We start from the raw sequence: 8033 nt of genomic DNA, 5'->3' as shown, positions 1-8033 counted from the left end.
CGATGCAGGTTTGCACGCCGCCATTCTCCTCTCATCTGTTTGTCTTTTTAAACAAGAAAAGGACATTTTCACTGATCAAACCCCAGAAAACAAACCTTGCCACCACCTGCAGGAGTGCATCACTACTATCAAAGAGAGGTTTTGGAGCAAGGGAGCGGGGCAGGTATGAGGTCTCCAGGCATCACACAGCGATGGAGAGGAAACTGCTCGGAAAGGGAGGAACATCAACATTTTGCGCACACATTTCTTCACCAGTTGGGCAGAGCTCTTCTGCTCTTCTTCTGCTTGTGTTGCTAGGAGAGGAGTGCTCTGCCCTCTTCATGGCTATGAATAGCTCACTCTTGTTTATTCAGCTCAGCTCCGCCTGCTGGTTACAACCACAACCGGCACCAACTCATTGCATGACACCACCATACAACAATGCAACTGCAAGAACAGTCCCCCCTCCGGCTGAGAAGACTTCAGGATACCTCTCCAGTGCAGCGCTCCAGAGCCATCCTTATCCTCCGCTCACCACGCTCCATGGCGCATCCTCTGCCTCCAGCAGAAAGGTCTAAAGCCGGCCAAATGGCCAACTGTCACCCCCAGAAAGCAACACTGAGAGTCAGGACCAGCAAATCAGGGCACGAGCTCAGGAATTGGGCTTGAAAATAAATGCATCATCACTTCGGGGTCCTTTTCTCCTAGTGCAGTGTTGGAGCCTTTCACGAGCTAGAAAAGTGACTTTTCCTTTTTTAGTGATGGCTGAGATTCTTACATAACCCCACAAATCCCATATCAGGGACTTTAAGAAAAGTAACAGATGTCTTCAGAATTGGCAATAATGGGATTCCCGAGATTTTAAGAATATTTTGCCTGAGGTCTGACCGGGAATGAAGCATCTACAGCAATGGAACTAGATGGGCTGTATTGATGATGGGAAAAACTAATGGGGCTAAGCAGAAGACCCTACAAAGTGCTGCAAAATGTGACCAAGGACAGCATTTCAGAATATCTGCTCCGAGGGACAGAGGGACAGGCAGCAATCACAACCAGCCTACGCATTACGAGACGGGATGCATGTGTACAGGCAACCAGAGAGAGCCATGCAGGTTCAGAGTAGCAGAACAGACACAAAACCCCCAGCTTTCAGAACAGCCTGGGCACTCGACTGAGAAGAATGAGTACTAGGCAAGGCAGAGCGGCACAGATCAGAAGAGATATGGATGGTTGCTGCACAGGTACAGATGAACCAGCCCTTCTTTGTCAGCATCGTGAGCTTCCACCTGTGCGTATTTCCCTGGACATCTCATCTTTCTGCACCTGGGAATTTTGTTGGGATGAAATCTGAATACTGCGTACGTTTATCCAGAATTTCCACATGCCCATCAGGCCTTTCAGATAGCCAGGCTGCTGAACATCCGGAAATTCAGGATAGGTCGACTGCACGCTGGGGAGGTGAACCGTATAGCATGCACACACTATGTCTAACGAATCCAAAAATTGTCAGACCTGCTGTGCATAAGCTGTGCAGATGATCTGCATATGTACAGCATGCCCAGCGCACTCCAAAGGTGTCTGGTCTACCCTGCATGCGCAGAACATCTATGTGGTGCAGGTGTCTGTATTCCTGCTTGGGAACCAGGATACACATTCTTGATACATTTGTAGGGGAGGGAACAGCTGAATATTTCAGTGCAGTAGACAAGGAGACTTAGGTATATTCACATGTATGGGAGCTAGACTATCCTATTACATGCTACTTGTTTTACAGCAGCCACCTAAACAATATAACTGGGGTCAGCCTCCTATTATACAAGACATTGTACATGCACATAGTGAAAAGGTGTTTTTCCCCCTGCCTATCCCCTAAAATCCCCTGCCATATAGTCTAACTTAATATTAGTGCAAGAAGGGGGCATTGTAATTCGTTCTTGACAGACAGGGAAATGAATCCCGGAGATGAGCCAAATAAATGGAAGCTCTTAGTCTCCTAAAGCAGGACACAGGTGAATTTTAGACATCTGAGCGCAAACTATGATCCTGCAAACCCTTGTTTAGCTGATGCCTGGTGCCGGGGATACCCAGACCTCTCAGACTCATCGGATTTGACAGTGAGGCCCCACAGCTTCAGCAGCTCTGCTTCAAACCTGTGCTTCACGCATGGGAGAGCCTCCCGCTTGCCAAGGCTAAGCACAACAGCAGCAGCAGGAGGAGCTGGCCATGAAACACCTCTTTCCCTAAAGGCGCATACCTCCAGGATGGGCTCTGTGCGAGCCCCCAGAAAGGCTGCTGCCTTTTTTTGAGATGCAGCATCCAAAGGGGTTAAAGCACCCATGGAAGATATGGAAGACCCAGCCTGGGCTGCCTCCTCTGCCCCAGGGCTTTCCTGTCTGCATCTCCCATGGATGTGCTCCAGCTCCGGAGCTGCTGGCTGTTTCGGAGAGAGGGCATGCTAACCTCTTCTGCCAAAGGCGTTATGATTTTCTTAAAAGAGTTGTGGCTTCCCTGGGCTCACATACACACTGGAGAGGAAGCATCTGCAGGAATCACCAGCCTGGCTGTTTGGGGTTTCAGTGGAGACAAGGGGAAAGCCCACGCTCCAATCCACTCTCGAGCGACCACTTCTGACTTCAACCTCATGTCTCTTTAAAGTAAAATACATAAACAGGCGATGGGCAAAGGGACCTGTGTTTTCCTTCGTACATGGAGTGCCACGAGATCAATGAGATTAAACATGTGCTTACATGCTGTCCTGAATTGGGGCCATGAGGAGAGCAATGGGAAAGTAAACAGAAGAGAAACGTTATGGAAATGAAGGAAGAGGGAAAATCCACCCTGCCAAGAGGAGCAGCAGCTCTCATCAGTTGCAAGAAGATATGGCCTCGCCCAGAGCTGACTAGGTATTAGGAAGTCCAGGGGCTGGAGAAGAGGACCAAGTCATCTTCACCAAGGTTCAAAAAAGACCTGAAAGAGTGAGACCTGGAGCAGGCTATCTACTGGGTACAGCCATTTCCAGAGAAGGTAAGTTTAGCACTGGGTTGTCTTTCCCACTTAGCAGAATCTGGGTATACTTGAAATAATCAAGCTTCAACCTGTGACAACCTGGAGAGGCTTTTGTTCTCCCTTAAAAGACTCAGAAATCCTGAGCTGGATGTTAGGCTCAGGAGACGCGTCAGAGCCTCCCTGCGGAGAGCACGCCTGGCTGCAGATCCCGCTGCCCTACATCCCGTTGTGGAGACTACGGGAGTTGAAGCTGGACATGATGACCACTCTGCACATAATGTGTCTTTACTTTCAACGGGATTAGTGTGGCAGCCATCCTCTTCTGAGGACTTGTAGTGCCATGTTCCCAGCATTTGCCGAGGTGAGAGTCCTGTTGAGGACTCTGTGCCTGTCCCCCTGCTGCTTCCCACAGCCTGCTCAGGGGGGCTGACTGACACCAAGGCTTTGGTGAGAGGGTGCTCTACTAGCTCACAAGTGCTTGATTGCAAACAGTTTGATTTGGTTTTCCTGTCTGTCCAATTCTAGACTTCCAATTCTACCTTCTTCCACCTTTTTATATTTTCCTTCAGTCTTTCACCCAGATCTCTTGGTGCTACCCCGCTCTTCCAGCTGGGAAATTTGTATGGCTGTCTCTGATTTTCCAGCCTTCTCTCCTGGCTTTGCTCTTCCCCTTCTCTCTTCTCCCCAGTTGTTCTTGGTTGCAGTCTTCCTTCCCTGCTTGACCTCTGTTTCTCTTTCCTGGGAAGCACCTCATTTGCATCTGTCCTAGTATCCAAGCTACAAATTAGACCTGGTTAACATTTCTCACAGTGAAACCCTGACTCACATAAAACTTTTGGGTTTGGGGGGATTGTAGGAGCTCTATTTTTGGAAAGTGGCTTTTCTATTGAGCACCTGAGTTCAAAAATGTGCATTCTCCCCTCTGCTACAGGTTCAGAAGATGACCTTCATCTGCCTGAATCTGTTCTACTCGTTAAATTTAGATAAAAATACTTGCCTGGGTTAGTAAAAAGTCTTTTGAGATCATTGGACAAAAAAAGCTATCCAAGTGGTGATTATTATGATCATTGTAATTATTTTTATTAAATGAAACCAGCTGATGCTTCTGCAACACTGTTCTGGGCTCCACAGAACCTTTTCTGCTGAGCCTCACAGAAAAAAAAAAAGCAAACTTTTGTTGTCCCTGGACAGGGATGTGTTTTTTTGAGATTTGAGTTTTGTGGTTTCGTTATGAAACGTATGACAGCCGGTCATGCGGTTTGCTTTCTGGGCCGACTGAACCCTGCTGAACCCATACGCCAGGCAGCACGGCGTTTAATGATTCACGGCCGCCGATGTTTTGGTTTAGCTTTTGCTGGACGGCGGGTGTACAACCCTCAGCGTCCGGGGAACCCTCCCAGCTGAAGCCACTGAAAAAAAACTTTGCCCAAATCTCTGCGAGCCCGGACCAAACATGGCCCCGCTGTTGGGCAAGACCCTTTTTTTGGTGTGTGGGGCTGTGAGAGCCAGCCATGCCTGCAGACACCCAGACTTCCCACCTGGAGAACCAGGCTCCCTTGCCCTTTAGGATACCAGGGGCTGCAAAAATTTTTGGTCTTGTTTTTTGGGATTCCTCTCCCCCAGCCACGGGGCCGCCGGCAAGAGGGCTCCCAGTTGCGGGGTGAAGTCGACCCCGAGCCCCCTGCCGGGGCTGGGTCTCCAACCACGTTTGGCGTGCGCGGTTATTTGGAGGGGGAATCGGGCAAATTCTCCCTGCCCGATGGCGACCCTGGAGGAAGCGGGAGGGCATCCTCGACGGCGGCAGCGCTTGGGAGGGAGGGAGGCGGTGGGGCCGTACGAATTCCCTCGGCAGCTTTACGGCTCCCTTTCCCGCCGGAGCCCGGCAATGCCGGCTGAGGGGAGGCTTGGAGAAAAGAAACAAAACACCCCCCCCCCCGCCAACTCCCTCCCGGCCAGGCCCGGGGCCGGCGCCTGCCATCTTCCCGGGCGGCCTTCTCCCTGCCCCCGGCTGCGAGGAGAGGCGGCGGCGAGGCCCGGCCCGCCCGCCTGTCACCGGAGCCGGAGTTCGCATGGAGGAGGAGGAGGAGGAGGAGGAGGAGGAGGAGGAGGAGGGAGGGAGGGAGGAGGCAGGAGAAGGAGGAGGAGGGAGGGGGACGTCTTGTTTGTGGCTTGTCAGCAGCCGCTGGAGACAAGCCTCCATGTGTGAAAGCCGCTTGGCATGAATGCCTGGGCCGTACCAAGCGCCGCGGCGCCCGCGGGGGGAGGCCGCCCCGCCGCCCCGCCGCCCCGCGCAGACAATAGGCCCCGCAAGGGTTCCCCTTAACTCGCCTTGATGCTGCCCTAGCGCCCGGCCAGCCCAGGCCGCGCCGCCGGCAGGGTCCCGCTCCCCGCCGCCGCCCTCCGACATGCCGCTCCGCGCCTTCGCCGCCTGAGGCAGGTAAGCGACGGCCCCGCCGCCCGGACACGGCCCGGCCCGGCTGGGCCCCGCCGCCCCCCGGGCTGCCGGCGGGGCCGGGGGAGCGGTGTGAGGTGGAAGCCGATGGCTGGCGCCGCCGCCCCCGGGGCCGCCTCCCCGCCGCCAGTTCCCCCGGCGCGGTTCGGCTGCCAGCAGCGGGGGGGCGGGCGGCTGCCTGTGCCCCACCAAGCCCCGGCCCGCTCCCCCGGTTCCCTCGGCTACCCCGGCCCGCTGCCCCGGCTTCCCCGGCTCCCCCGGCCCGGCGGAGGAGGCGGGAGGGGGGCGGAAAGTTTAGCCGCCGTCCCCGCGGCGCCGTGCCTCAGTTTCCCCCCCCCCCCGCGTCGTCGTCGCCGCGTAGGGAGGGACGGCGGTGGCCCGGGGGGATCCCGGGACCGGTGTGTGTGTGTGGGGGGAGGGCCGTGACCCAGCGCGGAAGGGACAAAAAGCGCCTTCCACCTGTTGGCTGCTGTCCCGGCGGGTTTTGGGGGGCCGGGGGTGGGATGGGGGGGGCGGCCCGTCTCCCCGCTGGCCTGCGGCGGGCGGCCCGGGGGAGGGTGGAGAACCGGGGTCTTTTGTCAGCCCTCCATGCCCCCCTCCCCCCCGCCAGCCTGCCCTGCCGAGGGGATGGGAGATGTGGGGTGGGTGGGTTTTTCCCCCCCCCTCCCCCTCCTGGATGTTGGGAGATTAAACGAGGTGTATTTCCAGCCGCCGGTGGTTATCAGCAAGTAAATGCCGAGCTCGGCGTGGGAAGCCTTGCCGGCTCCCTTGCCCGCTTGCTGGAGGTTTTGTGGCTGTTAGCCGACTGTTGGTGAGGTGATAATGTGCAAGAGCAAAAAAACCCCATAAAATAAAAAAGGCAGAGGGGAGAGAAACCCCAATCCCCGCGCCCCGGCCTCATTACAGCATCAGCACCGGGTTTGGTGAAGATTCGTGGGGTTATTTTTTCCTTCTGGCGTGGGAGGTAGAAAGCCTCCCAGTCCGCGAGGTGCATCCTCGCGAGGTCTTTCAAGTTTGTCGTCTGCCATCGTTCAGGTTTCATTGATTCTGGTTGTTTTCTTAAAAAAATAAGCTACAAGAATCTGAGCTGCACAAGCGTTCGTCATCCTAATGTCCTGACACAACCTATGCGAGGCAGGAGCCGAAGGAGAGAGTGAGGATACGTGCTTTCCCAGTCAAGGCTGGGAGGAGAGCATCACGTGTTGAAGAATATGAGCAGGAATGGGAGATGGGGGAGGGAGTCTAAATTGTCCTGAGACCCTGTTCAATCCAGCAAGGAAGATGGAGGATCTTGCTGCTGCAAAAAAAATTGCACGGCAGAAATCTCAGCCAGCTTCTCTCTGACTTGTTACCTCCCTTCAAAAAATAAATAAATAAGCAGAACAAGAATCAGAGCAAAACCCCATGATTTGCTGTAGCGTTTTCCATGATACCTTTATCCCACACGCTTCACAGTCAGAGAGTCCAGTGATGGAGGTATACGAGAAGCAGGGAGAAAGACTCTGAGGCTTATCAGCACAGGAGGGGGAGAAGTATCAGATCATGTTTGAAAGGAGACTTGTCAGGCAGTGAGGTAGGGAGAAAAAAATGCCTGTTCCAGGCAGCTGGTCCTGGAGGGAAGGAGAAGGCAGCTGTGGCACCTATGGTTCTGATGCTGTGTGGAAAACCTGTGGAGAGAAGATGTAGACAGATGGGGGATTGGGGAAGAAGGATGTCCAAGGAAGAGTTTGGATAGGCTCCTTGGAGGGCTTTAAAAAGAGGGGGAACTTTGAACTGAATCAGGACACGAGCAAGGGTGGAGCGTAGCTAAGCTGAATGGGATGTAGCAGGACTTTTTGGCATGGAATAAAACAGAGGTTGACTTTTCTGACTCGGTGCTGAGTTTGGGGCATTTGGTAGGGGGAAGAGATCTTTGTAGCCAGCTCAAGGGGTGATGGTGACTGAGGCAAGGATTGCAGTTGAGGGGATGGAGAGAGAGCGTGTGGCTTGCCTTTTCCATAGGTGGTTTCTCTGGCAGGCGGACCTTCTGTGAAAATGGCTTTGTCAATTTCTGTTAATGGTGTTGGAATCTGGCGACAGCAAGGACAAAACATCCGTCCCTTGTGAAAATATGCGTGGGTACCAAATAAAGCTTTATCGTGAATGCTCCCACCACCCAGCCCCTCTGCATGCACCAAAACAGCAGGTTTGTGCAAACACGCTTGTGTGGCACATTCTTTCTCCTGAGGGGCAATGTGCACACGTTGTAAGCATGGTTCCTGCGCAGGCACGGCCCAGTTCTTGTGTTTTCCTCAGTTTACATAATAGCTTATTCTATCAGCCTGGTAGCCGTAGTGTTTGACAGACAACTTTGCAACAGCATGAATTACAACGTGAGGCAGCTAAGGCTTAAAACCAGTATGTGCCATGTTGTAGCTTTTCCATTCACGGCAAGCGTTCCCGTGACGGAGCAGGGCACATACCACAGACATCGCATGCACAAGCGACGCCATAAAAATGTTATGCCTGTGCACACGCAGAGGGCTGGTCTCGGGTCAAACATCCTGGAAGTTGCTCTCTTTGGGAAGAAGCTGAAGCGGCCCCTGCTTGTTGCAGA

The 8033-nt window shown here is 53.9% G+C and overlaps 1 protein-coding gene across 4 annotated transcripts in view; it reads left to right on the top strand.

The window, feature by feature from the left end:
- Nucleotides 1-5111: 5111 nt before the first annotated feature.
- The window catches only part of BCL9 (BCL9 transcription coactivator), a 60380-nt gene continuing 57458 nt past the window's right edge, over nucleotides 5112-8033 (top strand). For all 4 annotated transcript variants that reach the window (XM_063348207.1, XM_063348188.1, XM_063348195.1 and 1 more), the window contains exon 1: nucleotides 5112-5422. The gene's annotated coding sequence lies outside the window, so the exon portion shown is untranslated. The remainder of the gene's footprint in view (nucleotides 5423-8033) is intronic.

The sequence above is a fragment of the Chroicocephalus ridibundus genome, chromosome 1, assembly GCF_963924245.1.
Source record: "Chroicocephalus ridibundus chromosome 1, bChrRid1.1, whole genome shotgun sequence".
Classification (NCBI taxonomy): Eukaryota; Metazoa; Chordata; class Aves; order Charadriiformes; family Laridae; genus Chroicocephalus; species Chroicocephalus ridibundus.
This window is presented reverse-complemented; position numbering and strand designations above follow the sequence as displayed.